The sequence below is a fragment of the Heptranchias perlo genome, chromosome 27 (assembly GCF_035084215.1).
Source record: "Heptranchias perlo isolate sHepPer1 chromosome 27, sHepPer1.hap1, whole genome shotgun sequence".
Classification (NCBI taxonomy): domain Eukaryota; kingdom Metazoa; phylum Chordata; class Chondrichthyes; order Hexanchiformes; family Hexanchidae; genus Heptranchias; species Heptranchias perlo.
The window spans coordinates 9,018,405-9,038,763 of record NC_090351.1 but is presented as its reverse complement, the minus strand read 5'-3'; the positions used below and the strand labels follow the sequence as shown (position 1 = coordinate 9,038,763).

Sequence of the window (20,359 nt, the reverse complement as noted above, 5' to 3'; positions counted from 1 at the left end):
TTTTAGCTCCATCAAGCTTTTGTAAACAAGCTAGACACCTTCTTGCCTTTCACATAACCTGTGGGAGAACAGATGTCTGTACAATATGTTATTATATGATGAATACTGAGCCTGGAGTTCAACACAAACAAAATACAATTAACTCACTGATGGCTCCCCCAAGGAGGCTATTCATTTCCAAGTTAATTTCTCAAAATTCTCCAAAGAACTATAATCATCTAATTATGTGTTCATTAAATCTGTATATTTTGAATACCACCTATCCAAAAAATGTTTTAAAAACTTGGTTTGGCAGAAGGTATGCAATATTAGAGAACAGATGAAGCTGCCTGACAACTAAAAAGACACATCTCAAACTCAGTAACAGGCCTGGAATCTCTCCATCTGCCTGAATGTGAACTTGTCACAACAGAAGCGTGAAGCCTTCCTCATCAGGAATGCAATTACGTGTGATTGAATCCTTCCATATAAAATGAGCTTTAGTATGTCCAGTGTCTCAGAACTTTAAAAATGCAATGCACCAAGCCTTTTTTTGCTTTACAGTGCTGCTGGCAGCATATTAACATGAAGGAACTGAATTCTGCACCTACAACAGCATCCACTGCATGACGCTCGACTTGTCGATCGACAGTTCCGACGGGCCACAGTGAAGAATCGCATAGACCTCCTCAGAAGACAAACACGGGACGCAACCAACAGAGTACCCTTCGTCGTCCAGTACTTCCCCGGAGCGGAGAAACTACGCCATGTTCTCCGCAGCCTTCAACAGGTCATCGATGACAACGAACACCTCGCTAAGGCCATCCCCACGCCTCCACTACTCGCCTTCAAACAGCCACCCAACCTCAAACAGACCATTGTTCGCAGCAAATTACCCAGCTTTCAGGAGAACAGCGTCCACGACACCACACAACCCTGCCACGGCAACCTCTGCAAGACATGCCAGATCATCGACACAGATACCACCATCACACTAGAGGACACCACCCACCAGGTGCATGGTTCATACTCCTGTCACTCGGCCAACGTTGTCTACCTCATACGTTACAGGAAAGGATGCCCCAGAGCATGGTACATTGGCGAGACCATGCAGACACTGCGACAACGGATGAACGGACACCGCGCAACAATCGCCAGACAGGAGGGTTCCCTCCCAGTCGAGGAACACTTTAGCAGTCAAGGACATTCAGCCACCGATCTTTGGGTAAGCATTCTCCAAGGCGGCCTTCGAGACACACGACAATGCAAAATCGTCAAGCAGGAATTGATAGCCAAGTTCCGCACCCATGAGGACGGCCTCAACCGGGATCTTGGGTTCATGTCACGCTACACGTAACCCCTCCAGCAGGGAAAAAAAAGTTATCTGTTTTTAATACAACTGGACATTCTCTCTCTCTCTCTGCCTTTCGGGTCTCTTTCTCTCTTTGTCTGTGTAATTTGACCCATTGTGTATTCGTACTGTTTTCCGTGGCTAACCTGTCTGAACACCAACGACACCTTTTGATTGGTGTGATCGTGTCCCAGCCTAATACAAGATATGCGATTTGAGAACCTCTCATTCACTCACTCACCTGACGAAGGAGATAATCTCCGAAAGCTTGTGATTTTCAAATAAAACTGTTGGACTATAACCTGGTGTTGTAAGATTCCTTACATTTGTCCACCCCAGTCCATCACCGGCATCTCCACATCATTACTCTTTTGTGTCCTGAGATCTGCAACCAGAGGCACCACAAGTCTACATTATATCTGCCTTCGAATTGGCCTAATAGGCACTACAGTAAAAAAAGCAAAGGAAAAGATGGGAAGAGTATTCATAGTTTGTGGTTCCTGCTTGATTACCATTCTCCCAGCACTCTAACCTACAACATAAAATACCTACAGTAGCTTGCATAAGGTGTTACAACAAATCACCTTTAACAACAAATCCAATCCGGTCAATTACCACCCCATCAGTCTACTCTCAATCAGCAAGGTAATGGAAGGTGTCGGCGACCGTGCTATCAAGCAGCACTTACTCACCAACTCTCAGTTTGGATTCCGCCAGGACCACTCGGCTCCAGACCTCATTACAGCCTTGGTCCAAACATGGGACAAAAGAGCTGAATTCCAGAGGTGAGGTGACAGTGACTGCCCTTGACATCAAGGCAGCCTTTGACAGAGTGTGGCATCAAAAAGCCCTAGTAAAATTGAAGTCAATGGGAGTCAGGGGGAAAACACTCTGGCTGGAGTCTATCTAGCACAAAGGAAGATGGTAGTGGTTGTTGTAGGCCAATCATCTCAGGACATCGCTGCAGGAGATACTCAGGGCAGTGTCACAAGCCCAACCATCTTCAGCTGCTGCATCAATGACCTTTCCTCCATCATAAGGTCAGAAGTGGGATGTTCACTGATGATTGCACAGTGTTCGGTTCCATTCACAACCCCTCAGATAATAAAGCAGTCCGTGATCACATGCAGCAAGACCTGCACAACATCCAGGCTTGGGCTGATAAGTGGCAAGTAACATTCACACCACACAAGTGCCAGGTAATGGCCATCTCCAACAAGAGGGAGACTAACCACCTCCCCTTGACATTCAACAGCATTACCATCGCCAAATCCACCACCAACATCCTGGGGGTCACATTACCAGATGGACTGCAGCGGTTCAAGAAGGTGGCTCACCACCACCTTCTCAAGGGCAATAAATGCTGGCATTGCCAGTGATGCCAGCATCCCATGAACGAATAAAAAACTTAACTGGATCAGCCACATAAATACTATGGCTACATGAGCAGGTCAGAGGCTGCGGTGAATGACTCACCTCCTGACTCCCCATAGCCTTTCCACCATCTACAAGGCACAAGTCAGGAGTATGATGGAATACTCTCCACTTGCCTGGATGAGTGCAGCTCCAAGAAGCTCAACACCATCCAGGACAAAGCAGCCTGCTTGATTGGCACCCATCCACCATCTTAAACATTCACTCCCTCAATCACCGGCACACTATGGCTGCAGTGTGTACCATCAACAAGATGCACTGCAGCAACTTACCAAGGTTTCTTCGACAGCACCTCCCAAACCTGCGACCTCTACCACCTAGAAGGACAAGGGCAGCAGGTGCATGGGAACACCACCACCTGCACATTCACCTCCAGATCACACACCATCCTGATTTGGAAATATATCATCGTTCCTTCATCATCGCTGGGTCAAAAATCTTGGAACTCCCTACCTAACAGCACTGAGAGAACCTTCACCGCACGGACTGCAGCAGTTCAAGTAGGCGACTCTCCACCACCATCTCAAGGGCAATTAGGGATGGGCAATAAATGCTGGCCTTGCCAGTGACGCCCAGATCCCATGAATGAATTTTTAAAAATTGTGTTACACTGAATGATCATTGCCTGTACGTGCCAACTGTCAGCTATGCAACCTACATGTCAGCAAGGCCCTGCCCAGTGAATTACATTATTTCCCTGTAATTTATAACTAGTGTATGGTACAGCAAAACTGGAGGCAGTAGCTATTTATGATCTGAACTTGTCACATGCTCCTAGCCCAGCAGCATTCAGTTCTTTGTCCTGGACTCTTTAGCACTGGTCCCCAACTCTGTTCTTCAATCTGCATCTCCCTGTTCCTGATACCCTCAGCTCCAGCTTGATGTCCAACACACTCAGCTCTGCCTGGCTCAATCCCAGGCTCTTTCTTACCTGCCCTGGACTCTTCCCGTTTTCTCTTCACTGTGTTTGAGTACAGTGATGGTAGCGCGTATAATAGTCAGCATGCATTAGCAACTCTGTTGAACTTTTTTTTATTTGTGGACTTTCCCATGCAACAGCAGCACCCTTCCCCAGCACCTGAGAAAATAGTCAAATGCAAATCCAAAATCTTTAACACTCCTAATACTATAAATCCAACTTGACAGTCAGTAAAGGTCTTGTGGAACAGTGTTAGCTCTTTGGCACACTATCATGGTTCTAAAGGCTTCTTCCTTAGCCTCCTATACACACTAGAAGAATCTGCTCAAGGTGACTTCCTTGAAATAATGTTCCGTACAAAAGTTTACTTGTCCTTCCTTTACACTTAGCGTGCTGGACTCTCTTCGCCTGCTGCGCAGAACACCACTAATGGCCTTTTTATAAAACACAATGACTTGTGTAATACTCTAGGGTCTCAGTGCTGCGAAATCTACAAAAATTACACAGAACTGCTACATCTGCACGCGTGCAATTATTTCAATATCATTGATTAGTATGTCCAGTCACTGGACATTCCATAAGGGCTAGGGAATGTCTGTTGAGGGCAGCACTGGAGAAGCCACATCACTGACATGTAGGGACAGGCTGTCTGTCTGCCACTAAAACGGAGTGATAACAACAAAACATTTTTTTTTAAGAAGTTGAATCTGGGGGCCAGCAGTACCTCCATTGGTAAACAATGAACTATTTGGCCATGATGTTTTGTGAAAATTGCTCGTGTTCGGTTGTCTCCATTCAACTGAAATAATAACTGAATTGAATTCAGTTCATTCACAAAATAGGCAGTTGCAAAATTATTTAAGAGATAGTACGAATGATAAATATAAGTTAGTTTTGTCAGGGGTGCAGATCTTTCAAATTTGACTGCAATTTGTGCCACTGAAAAAGTAATGCTGCATACCAACCATCTGAAGGCATCTGAAAGCCACCAACCCCTGTTCAAGTTATCTGTGCATGCATTGACAGTTAAATTTAATTAAAGCAAGCCAAATTATTTTGAATCTCAAATTTATGTTTCCACAATATTAAAATTTGGGATTTTATAAACTCATTTGCAGCATAGCCGAAAGCTGGTGCAGCAATTCTCAAACTGTGGTTAGTGAGCCGGAATGCTCCATACAGCATCCCAGCATTAAGAAAAACCATCAGCTCCCAACAGTATTCTCGTCGTGGTGGTGACGACACTGCTTCTTTCCTCCCTCTCAACTCTTTGCTTCTGGAAGTGTTTTTCAAACTCCAAGTAACTGTCAGTTCCGGTTCAGTCTTCCTACCTCCCGCGTAACCCAGAGTCTCGGCTCATAGAAGATATGTCGATTGCACGACTTATGAACAAGCGTTTGTGATACACCAGTTTTAAATATTTCAATTCTCACATTCCCTTCTCTCAAACCCCGACGTTCCCAAGTCGCAACTGCTGCCTTGGGATTACCAATTATCAACAACACCTGAACTCTGGAGGACTAAGGGGAGCACTCAGAGTGGGGAGTGCGGAGCTACTGGCCCAGAATTTCCTGGAACTTTTCAGCGCAACTATGCTATAAGAGCAAGAGTTGTGCCATATGAAACCATGTACTCCAGTTGTAGCTACTATTCAAATCTGATTTTCTAAAAGTTCACATTTGGTCTTGCTGAATTAGTTGCATGTATCAAGGACTGACAATTAGTGAAGAACAAAATTTAATTGATCAGCAAATTTATTATTTAGATATACAATGAAGTAAAAATATTAGCATTCAGGTGTATAGTTTTGATCAACTTTATAAGGACATGACTAAAACAACCATGAATTTAAGCCTCTGTCCAGCCACTTAGAATATAGAAATTAGAATGCACGATACCACTGAATTTGTGCTTGTACTACGTTCCAGCATAGGCAAATAGCTTCGCGGGAAATTTGGGCGCAATTTCCTATCGGTAAATTGGCGCAGTAACTGGTGTAAATTTTGCCGTAATCTCTGCGTGCGTGTGATTCAGGAAATTCCTGGCTGCTGAGTCACAGCAGGTGAGCAGCAGACTGACTGCATACTACTGCTGAATCTAAAAAATGTATAGGTGTTGATGCAGTACTCTTGGACATGGTCAATTTCAGCTGCTTTTTTTGAATCAGTGGGACCTGTAGGTTTTTTTCCCTTATGGGAGTCCTTAGGGGTGCCTTTGGATTTAACTTTTTTCTTTGCAGGCTATGTGTGAGTTTACTGGAGCGAGGTTGAAAGCAGAAGGGAAGCAGATCTTGGGACCATGGATCTGTTTTCCTTTTTAGCCATATGATGCTGAGTGGAATGTATCTATTGGCTTCCTTCATTATTCTCTAGCTGAAAATTTTATTTTCTCCCCTACAGAAGTGACTTTTACCTGGGTTACATGGGTACAAATCATCCTCCAGTACAATGACTAAGTGACCATTCCGCATATGACGGTGGACACCAAGTGTTGGCAACCTATTTGGCAGTCGACATGCCCCTCCCACCTGATTCCCTTCCTGCCCCGATCGCCCCATGTTTCAGAGCGAACACTGCGAGGAATAGAAGGGGAAGAATACTACAAACGGGAGGAAGTGGTAGTGGGGGGCGGGGGGGGGGGGGGGGAAGAGAAAAAGGTTGTGGGGAGTAAAAAAAAAAGTTGGGGGCAGGGGAGTGACAGACAGACCCACAAATGCAGGAGAACCAAAGAGTAAATGAAAGTGTGCGAAACGCACAAATGAGGCAACGCAAGGTAAAAGAGAAAGCAAGGAAGAAATAGGCCAAGAGTGAACAGATGCTAAGGACAATAAAGGGATGAAGTGAGAGAGAAAACGAGAGGAGATGCAAAAGTAGTTATGGAGAATGAGGATGCTAGGCTGCACATCTACAGTTGTTGATTGATATGTTGCAACTGTGACTAAAATTTTGGCCACAGACTCTCACTGATGTAGAAGGAAGGTCTGTAAACTATGTATTGCTGGCCTGTGCAGGAAGAGGGGAAACTTAGTCTGCTTACAGCCTGGAAAGCAGTGGTTTGCGGCAGGAAGAGAGGGAGAGCAGACTCTCGCAAACATCTCCCAAGGTCTGTCTATGCATCAGAGGTGTTCATGCCATCTTATTGCACCTTTGGAGTCCAGACTGCCTCTGGCAAAAATCATGCATCATAAAGGCAGCACAAGTCAATTAAGTCGGCCTGATTCAAATTAATTTACTACATTGAAGGTTGCCTTTGAAGGCAAGTTAGTCCCATCAGTAGGTCTTGAACCATTTGAATTCAAGTGTGTGTTAAACAGCAATACATTTCAAACTAGCTGGAATTTAATGGAACTGCCAATTTATATACACCTTCCAAACTACCATATTTAACCAATAAGTTATTTACTCCAGCAAAAGAACACTCCTATAATTCATTACAAGGGCATATTCAAAACATTCTCATTAGCCATGTCCTCCTAGGTCAGTACTATGCATTCATAACAAAACCAATGTGACTTCCATCACAAAAAACAAGCATCAATGATACTCCAGATGGAACTCTGTTAGAATTAAAATTATATGTGAGCAACTTCACTCAACTGGTCGCCGTGCATCTTTGTATACATTTCAGCTCCAAAGTTAACATAACACTGCCGGATCCCACTGCAGTATAGCTCATGAATTAATCCAATTAGAAAGTTACTTTCATTTTCTGATTCAATTTCACATTTCTATTGTTTTTCTGTCCTCCTTTCCTAAAGGAAGAGTCATATTGGGACACATTGCCATGGATGTCAGCAACCCTAAGGTACATTCTTCATGTGTTAGCCGAGATAGTAAGCACTGACAGGCAATTTAATCATGGGGGGCATCACATCTGAGTCCAATCTGTTCTCCTTAACCCTTTCCTCTTCAACATGTTGTCCCTTGATCACATCATCTGCAGAACCGTGTCAGTTTCCCCATGTATCCAGCTCTACATTTCACAGCCCCTCCACTGCCTCTGTATTGTCAGTTTCCTTGTCCAATCTTGGATGAGTCACAACGTCGTTCGGTTCAACACTGGTAAGACCGAAACCATCATCTCTGACCCCTGCCACAAGCTCAGTTCCCTTGCTACCGATTCCATCCCCCTATCCAGCCACCCTCAATCTGAGCCAGACCGTTTACAACCTTAGGGTCCTATGTAACCCCGAGGTAAGCTTCAAGCCCATCTTCTCTGTCACAAAGACTGCTTTCTTTCATCTCCACATCACCCACCTCTGCTACCAAACCTTTTATTTATATATGCCTTCATCCCCCCCAAATTCAGTTATTCCAATGCTCTGGTTACTGGTCTCCCCTCATCCACAAATTCCAGCTTATCCAAAACTCGACTGCATATATCCTGTCCCACACCAAGTCCTGCTCGCCATCATCCCTGTCCTATCTGATTTACATTGGCCCCACCACCTCAAAAATCCTTGCTCTCTTCTTTGAACCCCTCCATAGTCTTGCCAGACCCCATCTCCACAACCTCCTCCCCTTTGGTTAAAACACTGCATTCCCCTTTTATTACAGCCTCTTATGTATCTCCTTCTCCACCTAACCCCACCTTTGGTGATCAGTCCTTCTTTCTGAAATTCCCTCCCTAAGCCCATCCATTACTTCAACTATCTCCTCTTTCAAAAACCATCTCTTTGACCAAGTTTCTTTTTCTCTTTGGCTTTGCATCAGTTTTCCATTAACCTGTCTGTGAAGTGCTTTGAGATTATTTTCTACTTCAAAGTGGCTATATAAATGTGGCTGTTGTTGCCCTCACCTAATACCCCATTACGTGTACTTTCCAGCAGTGGTCATTGGATAGAGAAAGAGCGCAAAGATCAGTGTATTGTATCTCTCCTCTGTAGTTCAAGAGCAGCAACGGTCAAACTAGCAGGGGTAAAAGGGCATTTCTTGGGCTGGAGGTATGCGCTGAGTGATATTCCATGAGGTCCAAGTTGGATCTGCTGTTCTTTATTATGAGCATAAATGATCTGAACTTAGGGACCGAGAGAATAACCACATTTCCTGATGACACCAAACTGAAGTGTGTAGCTGAAGCACCACCATCAACTCGCTTTTATATAACCCCCCCTTTAAGATCGAAAAATGAGGTAAATGTCAAACTTGTAAAGAACCTTAGATCAGATTTGGAATATTGTGCATAGTTCTTGGCTCTCCATTACTGACAAGATAGAAAATTAATGAAAAAGATTCAGACTAGATTTACTAGGATGCTACCAGGGATGAGAGACTTCAGAAGTTCATGCTTTTTCACTAGAGCAGAGAAGATTAAAGGGTGATCCGATAGAGGCTTTCAAGATGATGAAGGGATACAAGGTAAATAGTGATGGATTATCTCCACGCATCGGTGAGCTGTTAACAAGTCAGCACAAATATGAAATAACCATAAATGGAGTTAAAAAGGAGGTTGGAAAAAAAAATCTTTACATAGAAAGTGGTTAGTTAATTCGCTGCTATAAAAGATTAAAGAGTTCTTTTAAAAGGGACATGTTACGTCTGGTGATTAGAAGTAGATTTGGTGAAAAAAGTGATTATAAACAGCAGATACTGGCAGTGGTTTGGTCGGGTCTGCCATTTTAGAATCTAGCCACAGAGAGGCTAGGTTGTCAGCCTAATAGTACTAGACCAGTAGTAAGATGTGTAGTAGTAATAAAAACTTTTGCGACTTGAGATTCTAACAAGTGTAGTTCGCTGTTGTTGCCAAATCCACTTCACAGTATAAATGAGCAGCCTCTGCATAACAGAAAGCAACACATATCACCAAACTATTTTCATTAGAAGCAGAACAAAAAAATGGGCAGAGTAAAATGGAGGCCCAAAAAGAGCGACGCAAGGCAGAAATAAGGATGAAGGATTGGCCATCCGACACTGGAGACAATTGACACAATCAAGTATAAAAAGCAGGATAAAATTAAGGCAAGGGTAGAGACTGAGCAGTTGACTGAAGGTCCTTCACTATCTTTAATACTGTACAATTAATCCTCAGTTTTAATAATCACAAGGCTTTTCCAGATTTCGGATTTTAGAGTTATAGTAGCTTTAATTTTACCAACAGACTGACTGGCTGAAGAGCAGATTAGTATTAGTAGCAGGGCAGATATCTTGGCCTGCTGACATTAACAGAGCCTGAATGAAAAGGTTGAGGGCTTACATACATAGGCTACATTTGAGAATTAGCACACAAATTTGACAGCATGGCTGTTATTAAGTTGGAACATGTAGAACGGACTGACAGCCTCAATCTATCTTAATTCTGTGACAATATTTTAAAAATACATTATACTCACATACTTCTGTAAGTAAACTGGAACTAATCTGGTATGAACATCTGAAAATAATTCAGCCAGAATGCTGTCTCCAAATCTTTCCTGAAAGGTTAGGTCACTGTGCTGGCTAAGTTTGTGTAATTGATTTTCCATTAATAAAATGCACCATTTGCACTAACATTGTGAACAACTTTCATCTTTGAACTATTAAACAAAAAGCAGCACAACTGCTGAGATACTGGTTCCCCACTTAAAATATTTAATTTTAAAACCATCTAGAACTACAAATAGTAACATTCATGAAGCAAAAATGGAAAACGCTCCATTAGACGAACCTCACTGCTGTACATAATTCCATTCATAACAAATGACAACACAACATAATGTATCATGGACTATTCAACAATGGTATTCGGAGAAAGGTCTTGCTTTGTTTTTTCCCCTAATCTCTTTTTTTTTTGCCAAGTACCCATTCGTTTTTTTTTTGGAAGAAGTGGGGAGAGGCTCAACCATGATGCCCTTCTCCACATTGTAAGTGTCTAGCTCACACAAGAGGAATGCTCACTTGGTCAAGGTCCCAGAGCTATCACATCCAAAAATAAGCAAATGGCTTTTGGCACGGGGAATGGTGCTGATCTCTAAAGACAACAATTACGACATGCTCTCTTATTTGACTCTTTCTTCTTTCCCCCCACCCTCTGATAACTCAGCTATCATCACAAATACTAATCAAGAGTTTATGTATTCAATTCTGTCTAAATATGTGAAGTTCAGAATGGCACACTTTCAAAATTTGGAGAAAAAAATAACTACATGAACAGAACCTCACAAAAATGTGTGTCGAAGTGAAATTTACAGATTATAGATCAAGGACAATCTTCAGGCAGCATGCAAGAACTGGATTGTCTGGCTACAACTGGTACTTGGGTGTTTGTTTTTCTTATTAAAATCTAGTGTCCTTTCAGTGCACCTCTGTTTTAAACCACTTGGTGCTTGTTGTTTCAGGTTGATACCAGTGCAAACCATCAGATTGGGATCTTTCTGGAGAAAGGCTAAAAAATACCAGTTTTTTTGCAGTATACCAACTCTCCCCAAAAAGGCTTTAGAATTATACATGCACACGCACTTTACTCAAAATATATATAAGATGTCAACAGTAGCACTCCCCTTGCCCAATAGCAAGTCAATTATTGAAATTAACTCAGCAACAAGTATATTTTCCTCTTAAAAGGCACAATTTATCAATGATTATATGGCAAATATATAAAGCTGCTTTACCCAAGGGAAAAAGGATCCCCTTTTACTTAAAGGCACTAATTGATTTGGGAGTACACTGTAAACAAATGCCCTCTTTTATAGTACAGTGCTGCAATGATAGCAGCCCTGACTTCAGTGGCACAGCCATAAATGCAAATAAGGTAATGTTAGGAAATTGCCTCAGGATGTGGTCCTTCTGGGACCCTCCAGTGGCAGCAGGGGTGGCAAAGGCAACTGTTTAACATTGGCAGGCATATAAAATTGGTGCCTTGTTCAGGCCTTGTATAAGGTCTGCCATAAGACAAATATCACAACCAAAGCAACAAATGTAAGAATTGTAGTCATGTCTCCAATTACCCCCAATACCCTAAAATCAGACCACAATATAAATGGGTAAATTTAAGTACAAGTGTTTTTTGTTTTTTTTCCTCTCGGGATGTGGGCAATTCAAGCAAGACCACATTTATTGCCCAACCCCAGTTGCCTTGAGACGGTGATAGTGGATCTTCATGGTAGAGACTGTTTCTAACAACATTAACAGTCAACCGTGTGTAGGAATGACCAGGTTTGTAATCACAATCCAGCAGCTTTCAAGGTCATTTTTTTCTAGTAGCACCAGATTTAGCATTTTTACTAAATTTAATTTACTATGGTGGGATTTGAACTTTTGACCTGAGTTGCTAGTTCAGTACTATAATCAGTACACTACTGAACCCATTAAGTGGTTTTGCAATAAAAATTGAGCAACAACAAAAAAAAAAATCACAGTATCAAAAATTCTAGATCAAAAAATTTAAATCTTAGTGCCTCAAGTGCTGACAAACCAAAACTGCACTGTAGAAGTTAGTTAACAGGATAAACTCCCAGGCAGGGATTCGAAGGTTCCACTTGTAAAATAATTTGAAAGCTAAAGTAGCTTTGTAATCTACAATCAGGTGCAAAACTCAAATTACAAAGTAATTTAGGGTAGATAACCAAGTTGTCAGACACACTTAAAACTGCAGTGTACAAGTGGCCTCAAACTAAAGTTAGAAACCCAAACAGATTGACACATGATCCACTTTAATAGATTTAGCACAGGCATCATTCTTGAAATTGTGTCTTACACAAAACAAATCTAAAATTGTATATAGAAATGTTTGAGTTACTATTGGATGAGGGTTTAGGTCTTACCCAAAAGTTGTTACTAAATCCACTAAAGGAGGTATACATTACAATTTTGAGAAGAGAAAACATCCGATTAATCTCCAACTACAAGGTAGAATTAATGAAACAATTTGGAAAGTTTACCTTAATATTTATAAACGCCATTTTAAAGTTTCAGGTCAATAGGAAGGATTAGGACTGCAATGGGTAACTTTCGACTAAAATTACCACAAGAATCACTTGCATTTCTATAGCACCTTTCACAACCTTAGAACGTCCGAAAACCTTTACAGCCAATGAAGCACCTTTGAAGTGTAGTTACTGTTGTAATGCAGGAAACGCGGCAGTCAATTTGCACGCAGCAAGGTCCCACAAACAGCAATGTGACAATGACCAGATCATCTATAGCCAGAGGTATCAAGTTTACTTTCGCATGCAAAGCTGAAACTCAAAGATCCAACTCGTCAGAAAGCTGTTTTCTCCTGCTCGAGTAGATACAATTTTCTAATTGCATTGGGAATAAGTATTCCCTTTCAAGCTCTTATGCTCCCAATTAGATGAGCATCATTTTTTGTATTTTGAGTGAACATTAAGCAGCTTAGCTATCTTAGTGTGCAGTTGTCCTAGTGAGGTAAAACGGATAATCTTCGATAAATTTAGCGAAACCGTCACACGTATCACCATCCCACGGCAAAATGTAGGGATACCATTTCCTTAAAAAGATTTGTACCCGATTAGGGGCTCTTCCACACCGCCTCAATAACAGCAGCATTCTGGGCTACACTTAGGTCCTTCTGAACAGAGATCAAGTAAAAATGCAAATTTGAACAAAAAAATCTCCAATTCAATAGATTGAAAAGAATATATTGGGACAAGAAAATTGCATGCTTTTGTTGAATTGCTCACAGTTAGTTGAGGGATATGCTGTTTTGTAAGATGGGTGTCCTTTTTTAAGCTCGTTCATGGGATGTGGGCATCGCTGGCAACGCCAGCATTTATTGCCCATCCCTAATTGCCCTCGAGAAGGTGGAGGTGAGCCGCCTTCTTGAATTGCTGCAATCCGTGTGGTGAAGGTTCTCCCACAGTGCTGTTAGGTAGGGAGTTTCAGGATTTTGACCCAGAGACTATATATTTCCAAGTCGGGATGGTGTGAGACTTGGAGGGGAATGTGCGGGCGGTGTTGTTCCCATATGCCTGCTGCCCTTGTCCTTCTAGGTGGTAGGTCGAAGGTTTGGGACGTGTTGTCGAAGAAGCCTTGGCGAGTTGCTGCAGTGCACCCTGTGGATGGTACACACTGCAGCCACTGTGCGCCGGTGAAGGGAATGAATGTTTAGGGTGGTGGATGGGGTGCCAATCAAGTGGGCTGCTTTGTCCTGGATGGTTTCAAGCTTCTTGAGTGTTGTTGGAGCTGCACTCATCCAGGCAAGTGGAGAGTATTCCATCACACTCCTGACTTGTGCCTTGTAGATGGTGGAAAGGCTTTGGGGAGTCAATCGCCGCAGAATACCCAGCCTCTGGCCTGTTCCTGTAGCCACAGTATTTATATGGCTGGTCCAGTTAAGTTTCTGGTCAATGGTGACCCCCAGGATGTTGATGGTGGGGATTCAGCAATGGCAATGGCAAGGGGAGGTGGTTAGACACACTCTTGTTGGAGATGGTCATTGCCTGGCACTTGTCTGGCGTGAATGTTACTTGCCACTTATCAGCCCAAGCCTGCTATGCACGACGATTTATAGTTGCTGAAAAATTTCAAATGTTATTTTTACTTCATGGCATTCAATACCAATATTTTTTGAGTGGAAACTGAGGCTTAGCAGCATTAAATTGGGGTGGTACAGGTATTTGGCAGCACAGCAGTCGTGTATCTAGTGATTTTATAGCAGTCAGTGGGAGGTCGAGGTTTAACAGCATTCAGGTGGTGATTCCAGGATTGGCAGCACTACTGTGGCCATCCTAGAGTCTAGCAGCATGGGGAAGGTGGGGAGGGAAAGGAGAAGAGTGTAGCATCCTGCAAATTGGTAGCACTGAAGGGTTCTTCCTCGGTTATAACAGCTGTGGTATGAGGGTTCTGGAGTTTAGTAACACTGGGACTTTAGGACTTCTAAGGAGCAGGGTTCAAGGTTTGGCAACAATGCTGAAAACTAAGAATTAGAAAGTGGAAAGCAAGGTCCAGCAGGAAAGGAAGAAAAGTGGGAGGAGCAGCACAAGGGAAGGTGGAAAGGGGGGTGGAGAGAGAGAGTGGGGGAAAATTTGGAAAGAAGTTTGCAGGAGATCATTCTAGCGTTAATGAAATGTTTTTGAGTGGATCTTGGAAAATAAGTTAGGGCTTTCAGACAAAAAGCGTAAACAAAGGGTTCACATTTCCAATGAAAGAATTTGGAAATATTAATTATTGTTAGCTAATGCAGTTGTACAAGCTACCTTTATGTATACATAATGGGCTCTATTTTACCACCCGCCATCGGGTGCGTTTCCCGCCGGGGGGGGGGGGGGCGCTCCGAAAATCGGAGAATCCCTGCGCTGTACCGGAGCCCACCCCGAACCCGCGCACTTCCGGGTTCCCCGCTGACGCGCCAGGGTGCGCGCGCAGCCCCCGCTGGTGGGAATCCCGCAGGCAATTAAAACCAGCGGGATGCCACTTGACAATATTTATTTAGGTATTTCAGGTCATTAACTGATCTGATTAAGGGACTATGTGGGATTTTAGAACAAAATGGGACTGTTTCCCACACTGGGGGAAACACTCCCAGCTCGAATGGATGTGTTGCAGCAGTCAGCCTGTGGCAACTGCAAAGGTCCATTTGACAGGTGGGGGGGGGGGGGGACCCTCACCCATTGCAGGAGGCCACTCTGTCACTTGGGACAAAGTTTGGCCTCCACCACCCTCCTCCTGATAGTCAAAGTCCCCAACCTGCACATGTACCCCGGGGTCCGGAGACATGTACCTACATTGCGGACCCCCTCAGATGTACATCTTGCGGAAGGGGGCCGCCGTAGCTGCAGTCATGACCTCCTCGGAGGGCGAACAGCATCACCAGCCTCACCATCCACGCCGTCCACCTCTGACACGTGGAGCTCCACAACAGAGTGTTGTGACACATCCACCTGTACAGCAGGAGGGAGGGCGACCGCAAAGAGAGATGCGTCGCAGAGGGCACTACCCTCGCCACAGGGTCCACAGACCGAGGCTCAGCCTCCTGGACCTCTCTGAGCAGCAGTGCACACGGAGGCTCAGAGTCACTCGACATGTAGCCGTGGACATCTGCAGCCTCTTTCATGCCGAGCTGCTCCTGGCTGGCCCGAGCACCATCTTCTTACCTGTCGCTGTCAAAGTCACCACTGCCCTCCACAACTTCTCCTCCGCATCCTTCCAGGGTGCAACCGGGGACATCGCCGATGTCTCTCAGTCGTCTGCGCAAAAGAGCCCTGCAAATACACCTACACCCACTCTGCAGTGACACAATGGGTGGCATCAGTGGTGGGTCCTCAGTGATACCCAGGAGCGGGCATTATTGCACAAACCAGACAGGATTCGCGAAGACATGGCAGTAGTGGTGCCAATATGATGTGCGATGTGAGTTGTTCTGAAATTCAATATAAGTAACACCCATGGCAAACCCTCAAACACCCTTGTGCTTCCCCTTCATGCTCACGACACGTTTGCCTTACGCTGCCCACTGCACATATGTGATGCATGCCCTGTGGCTGCAGCACAGGTTGTGGCAGGTTGAGTGAGGCTGGCCGTGAGAGAGATGCATGAGAGGGTGAGTATGGGATAGAGCCATGAGATTGTATGAGGATTGGGTTGCGTGGTAGTGGCGGGGTGAGTACTGGCGAGGTGAGTAGGTGCAGGTAAGATGAGGATGAGGTTTGAGTGGGTATGAGGGGTGATGTGACAGAGTAGTGTTGGCAGTGCCGAAGGAGATGTGGGGTGGGGGCAGTGCTGTGGAAGACGGAGTGTAGGGGAAAGACTACGTGTACTCACTGTGGCTGACCTACTGCGGTCATTGGAGCACCTCCTGCACTGTGTGCAGGTGGGCGATATGTTGGTGGCGCAGGTGACCCCCTCTGCCACCTCGAGCCAGGCCTTCCTGGTGGCAGAGGCGGGCCGCTTCCTCCCGCCCGCCGGGAGGAAGATCTCTGTCCTCCCCCTCCTCCTCATCCCATGTATTGATACCTGGGATGAGGCATCATTAAACTGGGAGCAGCCTTCCCCCTGGGCTACTCCATGCAGTCATCTTCGCTATTGGTTGCAGCATCTGTCAGTGGAGGACTGCCCCTTTAAATAGCGCGCCTCCAGCTGACAGATTTTACTGCGCATGCGCAGCCCGCCCGACGCGCAGTGGGGATCCCGGAGGAGCAGGTAAGTGGATCCAATTAGTGGTTTGCCTGCTACGATTGCACGGGAAACCCACTAATTTCACCGGGCGCGTTACCCATGCGCCCGATAGCCCACCCGCCGAGAACCCGCAGCCCTGCTAACATCGGGCCCAATTTATTTATATTGGAGAATACCAAATTAAACAGAAGAGAACAGGTAATCAGAGAAAAATAGACTGGAGTTCCTTGGCTAGATTTGCTGAGCTGAAAATAGTTTAAAATCTTTTAATTCACGAGTATTAAACTGAAACAGGTTTGCACTGTGCAGATAGTTCAACATTTATACTGGGAAATGTAAATGCATTTTTTCCGACCTTACTCACCTTGAGTTCAGCTTTGTCCTGTCAAGTATAAAAATAAGCATTCCACAATTTAAACCTGGAACTTTACTCTCAATTCGTTCTGTAGCTTGCATGCTCTGAATGGCCAGTCAATGATGAATATTTCTAGGATTTTCCTTAATTGGAAGTCTTAAAGTTAATGACTGACATCAAATTTCAAATAAAAAAGTGACCCATGCTTGCTTATTATATTGTAAGGGGACAGGATTTACAAATAAAAGGCGCTGGTATACAGACAAATTTTCTAGAGTAAAAATTAAGCAGTTGGTAATAGTTTGAATACAAAACTTTATTTGAAGAATGCTGTTAAAATTCATTCTCTGGCTGATTTTCAAATAATTTGACAAGAGGAGCTCAAATCTTATAATAGCATGAGGGACGATTGTCTTCAAGTTGTACACAAAGAATCTCCCTGATACACATTGGGAAATCCTGTACTTTGCACATGTAGGGAATTGCAGGCAGAGTGATAGCTGTTGGAAAAATATCAACTGCAATGTATTTACATGAGAAGTTGAGCTTTTCAGTTAAAAAAACTTATTCAAGGTACTCAAAGGCACAAGAGGCAGATCTGGACCACGAAGCACTATCAAGCCTTATGCTCCTCTGCTAAAAAAATTATTCCAGGATCATCCTGGAAAGCGAAGATAAACACTGGCTCCTTTTCTCTGGTACCATCAATCTTCTTAAACCATTCTCCTTTGCCCATCCAACCTCACCAATCCCGAGGAGCTCATTGACTTCTTTGTTGCTAACAATGAACCAACCGTCCAGCTGCCTCTGTCGCATTCCCCCGCCTTCCCCACCAAGCCAAACCTCTCCATGGCTCCCCCCAGTTGAACTCTTATCTCCCCCTTGCCCTCTCTAAGCACATCTTGTCCATGACACCCATCTCCTGTTCTCTCACCCCATTCCTATTAAACTGCTCACCACTCAACTTCCCTTCCTGGCCCCCATGCTAGCTGACTATGTAAATAGTTCCTGTTTCTCAGGTACCCCTCCCTTTCAAAACAACTGTTATCAGCCCCATCCTCAAAAAAACCACCCTTGAACCCTCAGTCTTTGCAAACTACCGCTCCATCTCCAAATTTACTTTGTTCTCCAAAGTCCTTGAGTGTGTTGCCACCTTCCAAATCCGTGCACATCTTTCCCACAACTCCATGTTTGAACCTCTCCAATCAGGTTTCCACCCGAGTGATAGTGCAACACAGTCACACATTTGTGACTTTCACAAATGACATCCTGTGTGACAGTGACTTGAATTTCAGGTCTGACAAATTGGAGTGTGGAAAGTTACAGGTATGTCAGCATAGTTAGAGCTGTGATTTTCTTTTTTTTTTAAAAACAAAGAGACTCAAAAAGACTGACATCACTGCACTACAAACAAGAACCTGGTGCTATCATGTCACTTTAATATATTACTCGTCAATTTACCATGACATTGCGGATGAGGAGTCTTTAAAAATGTTCCCAGCATTCCCAAAGAATATGAGAGTACACTCAAATAATGCACAACAGAAGTTGCTACTATAACATGGAGATTAATAATTAACATAATAAACAGAGCTGATCATAAAGCCAAGTGGTTTATTGGTTTTGTTTGACACTACAATTGTAATAGGAAAATTCAACCAACACAAAACACATGCACGACCACTCACCACAATTAAAAAATATTTTTTAAACACTGCAGCACAGCTAAGCAGGCATCGGTAAGTCAATAAAGTATTGCAGCAGCAAGCAGTTAGTTATGGATTAATAGAGCAGTAAGTAAAATAGCAAATCAATAAGGAGCACACCAACAATTCAATAAATTAATGGAGCAGCAGGCACCAGTGAATAAATGAATTGAGTACCAGCCGCCAACAAAAGCAGGACCACTTATACCAATAAGAGGTTACCGACATACACTGAAATGCAGCAACAGTTCAGCAGTCACCAGTTAATTAACGGAAGAACAAGCACAAGTGGGTTCATGAACCTGCAGGTCACAGCCAACACACCTCCTTCCCTTTTCCTGGGGATAAAATACTGCACCTCAGGCCTACGAACTCTAGCCTCGTCGCCCTCCCTTATCAGGTCCTTTAACCCATTGCGAACCCCATCCCATAACCCACCCTTCATCCACTATCTACCTGCATTCTTCCCTCTTTCTGGGAACTTTCCTCCCAGTTACCTTTCTGTGTGGCTAAGCCACTAATGAATTCTTAGCAAAACAAATCCTTTACAAGCACTTAAATTCATTTGTGTATACAAATATGAGTTTGTTAAGGTATTTAAATAGTTAAGAGCCTCTTTTTAGAGCCAAATATTCAAATCCATTAGCTTTCTTTAAAAGTTACTGTTAACAGTTAACAGATGCATTCTAAATGCTCATACAGTACTCTGTAAACTGCCACAGAAGTGTATTAGTGGCCATACAGGCAGATGGCAACAGTGGCAAAGGTAGCAAGCAGTATTAATTCACTGTTGCTCCTGCTCCATTGAATTATTGATTTGTTGTGCCCCTAGGTGTCAGCCTTGGCTCAGTAGTAGCACTCTCACTCTCTCACACACCTGGCGAAGGAGAAAGCCTCCGAAAGCTTGTGATTTTCAAATAAACTTGTTGGACTATAACCTGGTGTTGTAAGATTCCTTACCTGAGTCAGAAGATAATGGATTCAAGTTCCATTCCAGAGACTTGAGCACATAATCTAGGCTGGCACTTCAGTGCAGTACTGAGGGAGTGCCGGAGGAGCCATCTTTTGGATGAGACACCAAATCAAGGCCGCATCTGCCCTCTCAGGTGAACGTAAAAGATCCCACAACACTATTTAAATAGGCGCAGGGCAGTTCTCCCGGTGTCCTGACCAATATTTATCCCTCAACCAACACCTAAAAAACAGATGATCTGGTCATTTATTTCACTGCCATTTGTGGGACCTTGCTGTGCACAAATTGGCTGCCACGTTTCCTACATTAAAACAATGAATACACTTCAGGGGTACTTCACTGACTGCAAAATGCTTTGGGACATCCTGAGGTTGTGAATGGTGCTATATAAATGAAACTTTTTCTATTCTTGTTCATTTGTTGAAGAAAAATCATTATTGAAACTTCTACTATTATTGTCAAGTTAATGAGATTTCACAAGCATCTCAAGTACCAGGTATACTTTATTCACTGGAAAAGAAGTCAATGGGAAAACGGACGGTAAACTGGTCAAACATTTTAGAGGGATGCTTTGTTCAAATATAAATATGAAT

The 20,359-nt window shown here is 43.7% G+C and overlaps 1 protein-coding gene across 4 annotated transcripts in view; it reads right to left on the bottom strand.

Moving 5' to 3' along the window:
- The window catches only part of trim33 (tripartite motif containing 33), a 203,989-nt gene that overhangs the window by 70,907 nt on the left and 112,723 nt on the right, over positions 1–20,359 (bottom strand). The window lies entirely within an intron of this gene.